The sequence below is a fragment of the Salvelinus namaycush genome, chromosome 16 (genome assembly GCF_016432855.1).
Source record: "Salvelinus namaycush isolate Seneca chromosome 16, SaNama_1.0, whole genome shotgun sequence".
In the NCBI taxonomy this organism is placed as follows: domain Eukaryota; kingdom Metazoa; phylum Chordata; class Actinopteri; order Salmoniformes; family Salmonidae; genus Salvelinus; species Salvelinus namaycush.
In genome coordinates this window covers 41,938,276-41,949,508 of record NC_052322.1, presented here as the reverse complement: position 1 = coordinate 41,949,508, position 11,233 = coordinate 41,938,276, and positions in this window count along the sequence as shown.

Below are 11,233 nucleotides of genomic sequence, written 5' to 3'. Positions count from 1 at the left end.
GCTCCTCCTACGGTTGGTTAGGGATTTGGCTCCTCCTGCGGTTGGTTAGGGATTTGGCTCCTCCTGCGGTTGGTTAGGGATTTGGCTCCTCCTACGGTTGGTTAGGGATTTGGCTCCTCCTACGATTGGTTAGGGATTTGGCTCCTCCTGCGGTTGGTTAGGGATTTGGCTCCTCCTACGGTTGGTTAGGGATTTGGCTCCTCCTACGGTTGGTTAGGGATTTGGCTCCTCCTACGATTGGTTAGGGATTTGGCTCCTCCTACGATTGGTTAGGGATTTGACTCCTCCTACGGTTGGTTAGGGATTTGGCTCCTCCTACGGTTGGTTAGGGATTTGGCTCCTCCTATGGTTGGTTAGGGATTTGGCTCCTCCTACGATTGGTTAGGGATTTGGCTCCTCCTACGATTGGTTAGGGATTTGGCTCCTCCTACGGTTGGTTAGGGATTTGGCTCCTACGGTTGGTTAGGGATTTGGCTCCTCCTACGGTTGGTTAGGGATTTGGCTCCTCCTACGATTGGTTAGGTCGGCACGATTGTGTGAGAAGGTTATGGGTGTGTGCAGGCTTTTGATCCAGCACTGCTTTAGACTACCTCATCACAACCTTAGATCAGGTTTAACCTACCTCATCACGACCTTAGTCCAGGGTTAACCTACCTCATCACGACCTTAGATCAGGTTTAACCTACCTCATCACGACCTTAGTCCAGGGTTAACCTACCTCATCACAACCTTAGACCAGGTTTAACCTACCTCATCACAACCTTAGATCAGGTTTAACCTACCTCATCACGACCTTAGTCCAGGGTTAACCTACCTCATCACAACCGTAGATCAGGTTTAACCTACCTCATCACGACCTTAGTCCAGGGTTAACCTACCTCATCACGACCTTAGACCAGGGTTAACCTACCTCATCAGGACCTTAGACCAGGGTTAACCTACCTCATCACAACCTTAGACCAGGGTTAACCTACCTCATCACAACCTTAGACCAGGTTTAACCTACCTCATCACAACCTTAGACCAGGGTTAACCTACCTCATCACAACCTTAGTCCAGGGTTAACCAACCTCATCACAACCTTAGACCAGGGTTAACCTACCTCATCACAACCTTAGACCAGGGTTAACCTACCTCATCACAACCTTAGACCAGGGTTAACCTACCTCATCACAACCTTAGACCAGGGTTAACCTACCTCATCACAACCTTAGTCCAGGGTTAACCAACCTCATCACAACCTTAGTCCAGGGTTAACCAACCTCATCACGACCTTAGTCCAGGGTTAACCTACCTCATCACAACCTTAGACCAGGGTTAACCTACCTCATCACAACCTTAGACCAGGGTTAACCTACCTCATCACAACCTTAGATCAGGGTTAACCTACCTCATCACAACCTTAGACCAGGATTAACCTACCTCATCAGAACCTTAGACCAGGGTTAACCTACCTTATCACGAGAGTGTGATTCTGACTCACCTCCGCTACACCTTAGACCAGGGTTCAGCTCCCGCCCGTGACAAAGGCAACTACAGGAGTGGAGTTGGTGAACCCTGGCAGAACCCTGGTAGAACCTTGGTCAAACCCTGGCAGAACCCTGGTAGAAACTTGGTAGAACCCTGACTCAGTTCAAGAACCCTGGTAACCTCTCCGGGAGAACACTTGTAACCCCAAAAGCGGAAGGGAACCCAGATCTAAGGCTACATCTCTCCATCTGGACTCACGTGCTTTCCTGAGATAGTCAGCATCAGATGGACGTCACTGAATCTACCCTAACAGAAACGCCAAGTGACAGCTAGCTAATTTACTCCAGAGCCAAATCCCCAAAAGCTTCCATTGTCAGCTAAACATGGCCTCATCATCTAGTCAATCCAATGAATGTCTCTAAGGCGTGGATGGCTGGACTAGGCCAACCACACACACAGGCGCACACGGACATACACACACGCAAGCGCACACGGACATACACACACACGCTTACATGCATACGCGCAGATGCGTGCACACACACACACACACGCATATATATACACACAAGCACAGACACACACACCCACCCCCACCATCATCACTGCTGATCTGTTGAGGAGATTACCCCCACAGAGCCCCTGATCCCCCCCAGAGAGGGACAGGCTTAAACCGGGCAGATGGCCCCTTGCCATCTGTGTGGGTGGACTCTGGGCAAATAGGGGAGCAACTGGGTCACCCTGCTCAGCCATGGAACGGCCCCAAAGCTTTGCATGTCATGAGTTTAATACCAAGCGGGTGGCCCCTGTCTCAGACTCCCCAAGAGTCAATCCCCAAGCGTATTGTACTATTTTCGGGTCCCATTGATTGCCGTGTGTGACTAACTGGTCTCTGAACCCGGGTCATCTGTGCACCACAACACTGCGAGGTTCCCCGATGAGTTAGATTCTAGGCGTTACTCACTAGGACAGCATGGTTGACCACATCACCATGGTTACACATGATCAATTATTTTTTCTCTTGTTTTAGATCAGCTTCAATATTTCAGATAGATTGTAGCTTCTATCAATGTAATTGTCTGCATCATTTCGAATCCCCCATATATGTGTTTTTTAAATGTAGAGTACGAGTCAAAAGTTTGGACACACCTACTCATTCAAGGGTTACTCTTTATTTTACCTATTCTTTACATTGTAGAATAACAGTGAAGACATCAACACTATTTAATAACACATATGGAATCATGTAGTAACCAACAAAGTGTTGAACACAAACAATATATTTTATATTTGAGATTCTACAAAGTAGCAACCCTTTGCCTTGATGACAGCTTTGCACACTCTTGGCATTCTCTCAACCAGCTTCATGAGGAAAGATTTTCCATTGTCCATTGTTGTGACCTAGCTGAAGATCGGATCAAATTTTATGACCAATTTATGCATAAATCCAGGTATTTCCAAAGGGTTCACATACTTTTTCATGCCACAGTATATACCTTGCTGTGGTGTTTCACAAAAGTTCTAAACCTTTCTATTCTCATAGTTTCTACAGATTGTAAATTAAAGATACGCATTTTTGCTAAGAGTATTATTATACTATTGATCGATTTAACTATGAATTTTCAGCCAGCAGTGTTATTTGCAGAGTTAATTATTCAGCCATTCCTGAACTTGCAACCAAAAACAAGCCAAAAACAAACTTCAATACCACGCGTGTAGCTCTGTCTCAGACTGAGATGAAGGAATGAGAGTCCCTCACACGGAATATTGCTGTGCCACAGGGGTTTCATTCACCCAAATACATGTAAATAGACTCCCAGCAGAGCCAATCCTATTGCCCCCCTGCACGTTTTTGAGTCCCGTTAGTTCACGCAACTATTTGTTAGAGCCAGTACCATGTGTGACTGACTGGTATTTGAACCCAACCTCGCCTGCTTAGTCACTGGCTGCTACCTCAAACCAATTTGTTAACTAATTATAGGTTATTATTGTAAGACACGTGTATGTCAGGGGTTTATTGCCTATATTTGAAGCATAGGGCTTTTGAGGTGGGCCATAGACCAGTTCAGGTAAATACGCATTTAAAAAAAAAAAAAATTGGGCTAATAATGGCTGCCTCTAGGAGAAAAAATGTCTCAGCGTATTAGAAATTCCCGGGCCCATTTCTGTTCAGTCCCTCCCTGGTAGAGCTGTCTGTCTCTCTTTGTCTCTTTCTCTCTCATCTCTCTCTCCTCTCCCTCTCTCCATACCTCTATACCTACCAATCCATATAGGGTCATCGTGTCAATTCAAAGGGATCAGGGATACATTATCTTCATTCACTTTGAATTGACACTATGAAACTGTGGTGAGTGATAGTATGGTGGTTTGAGATTCAACAGATGGTATTTAGTAACCAGAGGAGGGTTCTGTAGATAAGTCTCATCCTTTATTTATACCTAGTAGTCAATGAGCTTAGCCACAGAGTTGGATAGAGGGAGCACATGGCCCAAAGCCTGTTTCAGCATGGTCAGCACCGCCTGAGGGCTTTTTCACCAAAGATGGTTTAGTATTGAAGATGCCTAAAACGCTGCAGGTCGATGTAGACGATGTCATGGTGACTTTAGTTAGCTAAGTTCATGTGCAGAAACATAATTGGGTCTAAAAAGGTTTTTGTCACGCCCGAACTGCGCATTCCGTCAAATCAAAAGGCACTTCTACGTTATAAAGTTGTGAGATGTAAAAACATGTCAGTCACTTTCACGAGGTCGGAGTAACTACTTAAGACATTGGTTCGAATCTAGGTTGTGCCTTTTTAGAAATCGAGAAAATTAACAACTTAGGAAGAATTGTTCACTTCTCCCATTGACTTGCCAAACCCCGGTCTGTCTCTTTTGGTATTAGCCTGCTAGCCAAATCTAATTTTATTGGTCGCATACACGTTTAGCAGATGTTATTGCGGGGGTGTAGCGAAATGCTTCCTTACATTAAAATGGTGGAATCCCTCAATGGCATGTAGGGCCAGTTACAGGGTTTATCTAGTCTGTCTCTATGGTATTAGCCTGCTAGCATGTAGGGCCAGTTACAGGGTTTATCTAGTCTGTCTCTATGGTATTAGCCTGCTATCATGTAGGGCCAGTTACAGGGTTTATCTAGTCTGTAGCTATGGTATTAGCCTGCTAGCATGTAGGGCCAGTTAGATGGTTTATCTAATCTGTCTCTATGGTATTAGCCTGCTAGCATGTAGGGCCAGTTAGATGGTTTATCTAGTCTGTCTCTATGGTATTAGCCTGCTAGCATGTAGGGCCAGTTATAGGGTTTATCTAGTCTGTCTCTATGGTATTAGCCTGCTAGCATGTAGGGCCAGTTAGATGGTTTATCTAGTCTATCTCTATGGTCTTAGCCTGCTAGCATGTAGGGCCAGTTAGATGGTTTATCTAGTCTATCTCTATGGTATTAGCCTGCTAGCATGTAGGGCCAGTTACAGGGTTTATCTCTCTATGGTATTTATTAGCCTGCTAGCATGTAGGGCCAGTTAGATGGTTTATCTAGTCTGTCTCTATGGTATTAGCCTGCTAGCATATAGGGCCAGTTAGATGGTTTATCTAGTCTGTCTCTATGGTATTAGCATGTAGGGCCAGTTACAGGGTTTATCTCTCTATGGTATTTATTAGCCTGCTAGCATGTAGGGCCAGTTAGATGGTTTATCTAGTCTGTCTCTATGGTATTAGCCTGCTACCATATAGGGCCAGTTAGATGGTTTATCTAGTCTGTCTCTATGGTATTAGCATGTAGGGCCAGTTACAGGGTTTATCTCTCTATGGTATTTATTAGCCTGCTAGCATGTAGGGCCAGTTAGATGGTTTATCTAGTCTGTCTCTATGGTATTAGCCTGCTAGCATGTAGGGCCAATTAGATGGTTTATCTAGTCTATCTCTATGGTCTTAGCCTGCTAGCATGTAGGGCCAGTTACAGGGTTTATCTCTCTAAGGTATTTATTAGCCTGCTAGCATGTAGGGCCAGTTAGATGGTTTATCTAGTCTGTCTCTATGGTATTAGCCTGCTAGCATGTAGGGCCAGTTGCAGGGTTTATCTAGTCTATCTCTATGGTCTTAGCCTGCTAGCATGTAGGGCCAGTTAGATGGTTTATCTAGTCTATCTCTATGGTATTAGCCTGCTAGCATGTAGGGCCAGTTAGATTGTTTACTCCAGACCTTAACCAATACAGCTATACCATAGATAAGTGGTTTAGCCTATAAGAGAGCTTATATAGGGATACTCACAGTGATGACGTAGAGTAAGCCACTACTCACAGTAATCCCTAAAATACTAAAGCAACTACGCACGCAACCTTACAAATTGTTTTGAATACCATACTTATCGTTAAGTTTGTACTTCCTCTTGGGTTGGTTTTAAGAAGCAGACAGTGAAACAAATTCTACTTTTGAGGACAACCGGAAGACAGTCTCAGAGACGCATTCATTTGAGGACTGGATAAATGGAAATCAAACTCCATTTGAATAATTAAAAACTATCCAATCACCATAGTGATTTGACACAACTGTTGATACAATGTTTAAAAAGTTGATAAAAAAAAAAAAAAATTTAAACAAAAATGGGAATACACTATTTACATAATATTCAGAACCAATTTCAGTGTTGTTGTTTTAAAACAGACTGGAAGTAAAATAGAATTGATCCCAATCTAGGCTGCCATCAACACCACTTTATGGACACATTGTAAGTGAACAGTAAACAAAATGTAGCTACAGGAAATGGAGGAAAGGTAAGTGATACAAGTAGTTTACCACACAGGGCCATTTATTATTTAATATCTACTGTACAGTATTAGTCTCTCCTGCCATTTTTGTTGTTGTTTGTTTACCTTTATTTTAGTAGCTAGTCAGTTAAGAACCAATTCTTACTTACAATGACGGCCTACACCGGCCAAACTCTAACCAGGACCACGCTTGGCCAATTGTGCGTCGCCCTATGGGACTCCCGATTACGTCTGGTTGTAATACACCCCGGGATTGAACCAGGGTCTGTAGTGATGCCTCTAGCACTGTGATGCAGTGCCTTAGACCGCTGCGCCACTTGGGAGCCCAAATGTTTTAAATGGTACAATGGGATGAATGAACAGATTGGGAGATGATTGGGATGATTGGGGGGAACAGATTGGGATGAACGGGCTTATCTAAGGACAAGGATGACTTTATTCTCCATCAGCTTTAGAAAAGGATTTTCCATCTCGGCGCCAATGCCAGGTGACGTCCTTCAGTGGAAGTGAAAGTGTGTTAACTCTCTATTATTGGCTATTATATATTTTTGACCAATCGTGCCCTTAGCATTGATGTTTTGATCTGCACTAGTCTCTTTTTCTAAGAGCAGTGAAGTACAGACACAGTATACAGAGCAGTACCAGACCAGCCTATAGAAACTAGGGCCTGGACTTGTGTATTTATAAACAGGTTGACGTTTATTGGGATGAATCTTGCCCTGGAGGCAGAACTGAGAGATTTGCGCTGGATGGGCCAGCTTAACGACTGATGATTGGTTGAAAGAAATTGATAATAAGAAGATTGTGAGAGCTGTACTTTTTAGATTTCAGTGCAGCCTTTGATATTATTGACCATGAACCTGATTTTCAACGTCAGCCACATCCTGGATTCAGAGCTATCTATCTAATAGAACACATAGGTTTTTCTTTAATGGAAGCTTCTATAATCGTCAGAAACCAAATCTAGTGAAATTGCTGCAACCCTAACCAAAGAGTTGCAGTCTGTTTTAGAATTGGTGACCAGTAATATCCTTTTCATACACAGAAGAAAAAAAATCCCACAAATTTCCCGTGTCTGCATTTGTATACCAGCTTTTCCATATATCTGAAAGGGGTAGGGGTATAAAAAAAAAACATGGAAAAATAAAAAAAACACTACAAAGGCCTGCATTTTCACAGACTCCGTAACCAAAATACAGGTAACGGACCTGTGTGATTGGTTCTCTGCTTCTCCGCAGGTAAATTCATTAACACTTCCGTTGTTTAACACCTCCCTAATTTGAACTGCAAACAGCATCCATGGTTTAACCACACCCCCAACTCCCTACCTCTCCCAATTGTCCAGTTACCCACTGATATGTATAAAAGGGACCTACCTGCAAGGAAGTGATAAAAAAAAAGGGGCTGTTTGAAAGGGGGTCATGAAAAACATTGCCTTGTATTTTTTACAGGTAACATACCACATCTTCTGTCTGAAATGGGTTTAATAGTCAACTTATATACGCACACACTTACCCCACCAGACATGCCACCAGGGGTCTTTTCACAGCCCCCAGGTCCAGAACAAAATCAAGGAAAGGTACAGCATTATAGAGAGCCCTTATTGCATGGAACTCCCTTCCATCTAATAAAGTGCAAGTGAAGAGCAAACCTTGCTTCAACAAAACAAATAAAGCAACACCTCACGGAACAACGCCTCTATCCCATGTGACTTACTTTTTGTGTGTATGTACTGACATGTACAGTACCAGTCAAAAGTTTGGACACACCTACTCATTCGAGGGTTTTTCTTTATTTTTACTAGCTTCTACATTGTAGAATAATAGTGAAGACATCAAAACTATGAAATAACACATGGAATCATGCATTAATCAAAAAAAAGTGTTAAACAAGATTCTTCAAAGTAGCCATCCTTTGCCTTGATGACAGCTTTGCACACTCTTGGCATTCTCTCAACCAGCTTCACCTGGAATGCTTTTCCAACCGTCTTGTAGGAGTTCCCACATATGCTGAGCACTTGTTGGCTGCTTTTCCTTCACTCTGCGGTCCAACTCATCCCAAACCATCTCAATAAGGTTGAGGTCAGGTCATTGGGGAGGCCAGGTCATCTGATGTAGCACTCCATCACTCTCCACCTTGATCAAATAGCCCTTACACAGTCTGAAGATGTGTTGGGTCATTGTCCTGTTGAAAAACAAATGTTAGTCCCACTAAGTGCAAACCAGATGGGATGGTGTATCGCTGCAGAATGCTGTGATAGCCATGCTGGTTAAGTGTGCCTTGAATTCTAAATAAATCACAGACAGTGTCACCAGCAACGCACCCCCACACCATCACACCTCCTCCTCCATGCTTCATGGTGGGAACCACACATGCAGAGATCATCCGTTCACCTACTCTGCGTCTCAAAATAACACGGCGGTTGGAACCAAAAATCAAAACTTTGGACTCATCAGACCAAAGGACAGATTTCCACCAGTCTAATGTCCATTGCTTATGTTTCTTGGCCCAAGCAAGTCTCTTCTTCTTATTGGTGTCCTTTAGTAGTGGTTTCTTTGCAGCAATTAAGCCATGAAGGCCTGATTCATGCAGTCTCCTCTGAACAGTTGATGTTGAGATGTGTCTGTTACTTGAACTCTGTGAAGCATTTATTTGGGCTGCAATCTGAGGTGCAGTTAACTCTAATGAACTTATCCTCTGCAGCAGAGTTAACTCTGGGTCTTCCTTTCCTGTGGCGGTCCTCATGAGAGCCAGTTTCATCATAGCGCTTGATGGTTTTTGCGACTGCACTTGAAGAAACTTTAAAAGTTCTTGAATTTTTCCACATTGACTGACCTTCATGTCTTAACGTAATGATGGGCTGTTGTTTCTCTTTGCTTATTTGAGCTGTTCTTGCCATAATGTGGACTTGGTCTTTCACCAAATCTTCTGTATACCACCCCTACCTTGTCACAACACAACTGATTGGTTCAAACACATTAAAAAGGGAAGAAATAACACAAATGAACTTGTAACAAGGCAAATCAAATCAAGTTTATTTTATATAGCCCTTCGTACATCAGCTAATATCTCGAAGTGCTGTACAGAAACCCAGCCTAAAACCCCAAATAGCAAGCAATGCAGGTGTAGAAGCACGGCGGCTAGGAAAAACTCCCTAGAAAGGCCAAAACCTAGGAAGAAACCTAGAGAGGAACCAGGCTATGAGGGGTGGCCAGTCCTCTTCTGGCTGTGCCGGGTGGAGATTATAACAGAACATGGCCAAGATGTTCAAATGTTCATAAATGTTCACAAATAATAATCAGGAGTAAATGTCAGTTGGCTTTTCATAGCCGATCATTAAGAGTATCTCTACCGCTCCTGCGGTCTCTAGAGAGTTGAAAACAGCAGGTCTGGGACAGGTAGCACGTCCGGTGGACAGGTCAGGGTTCCATAGCCGCAGGCAGAACAGTTGAAACTGGAACAGCAGCAAGGCCAGGTGGACTGGGGACAGCAAGGAGTCATCATACCCGGTAGTCCTGACGCATGGTCCTAGGGCTCAGGTCCTCCGAGAGAGAGAAAGAAAGAGAGAAGGAGAGAATTAGAGAGAGCATACTTAAATTCACACAGGACACCGGATAAGACAGGAAAAGTACTTCAGATATAACCAACTGACCCTAGCCCCCGACACATAAACTACTGCAGCATAAATACTGGAGGCTGAGACAGGAGGGGTCAGGAGACACTGTGGCCCCATCCGATGAGGCACACCTGTTAATTGAAATGCATTCCAGGTGACTACCTCATGAAGCTGGTTGAGAGAATGCCAAGAGTGTGCAAAGCTGTCATCAAGGCAAAGGGTTGCTACTTTGTAGAATCTCAAATATAGAATATATATTTTGACTTTTGACTGCTACTGTTTGTGGTACTGATAGAAGCACACACACACACACACAGGACATGTTAATGTTTTTAAAAGTATATCAATTGTAAGTATTTTATCTGTAATGTATTTTTCGTTATGTTTCGGACCACAGTAAGACTGGCTGTCCCTATTGGCGTTGGCTATTTGGGATCGTAATAAAAATTACATTCTAAAAATAAAATAAAAGCTGCGATGCCAAAATTGGGTATATTGTTCAAAAAAATATATGCTTTTCGGTCTTAATTTACGATTTGTTGACCTTGTGGCTGTGCCAACTAGCGACAACTCTGTAGAGCTACCTCCAGATTCATGACAGTAAATGCCAACCTGCTATTTATAGACATTTTTCACCGCTGATACCTAGTCATCTCCACAAGAGGGAGCTAACATACGCTCCCTTTTAAAAAAATGTTTTATTTCACCTTTATTTAACCAGGTAGACCAGTTGAGAACAAGTTCTCATTTACAACTGCGACCTGGCCAACTCAGTCCTTGACTGAGTGATGTAGGAGGCATTCTAATAACACTTGACATTACACTTGCCCAATATCCCATAATGCTTAGCAATACCTCACACTTTTAAGTGTATGTTTTTGTATCTATATATACATTTTCTTTTTGAGATATCAATCACATTAACAGATGGTGCTTTGCGCGCACGGTTTACCCTCCTAGACGGCGAAGACATTTTTCTTCCAGTCAACCTATTTTTATAGAAGGTCACATAAAAGGTCAATTAAAGGTCAAATAGGACCCTATTACTTTTGAGCTCTGGTCCTCTGGTCAAAGATAATGCACTACACGTGTGTGTGTGTGTGTGTGTGTGTGTGTGTGTGTGTGTGTGTGTGTGTGTGTGTGTGTGTGTGTGTGTGTGTGTGTGTGTGTGTGTGTGTGTGTGTGTGTGTGTGTGTGTGTGTGTGGCCATCTGTCAATTATAATTTTTCTTTTGTTGGAGATTTCCACCAGCATAATGCCAGAGACTCTACTATCCACTGGTTAAATTGCAGGGTTTATCTTGGTAAGAACACCTCGGTGCTGTTGAGTGGAACAAACTACCACAGCAACTCTAAGACAAACCATAAACTCATTTCAAAACAATGTCA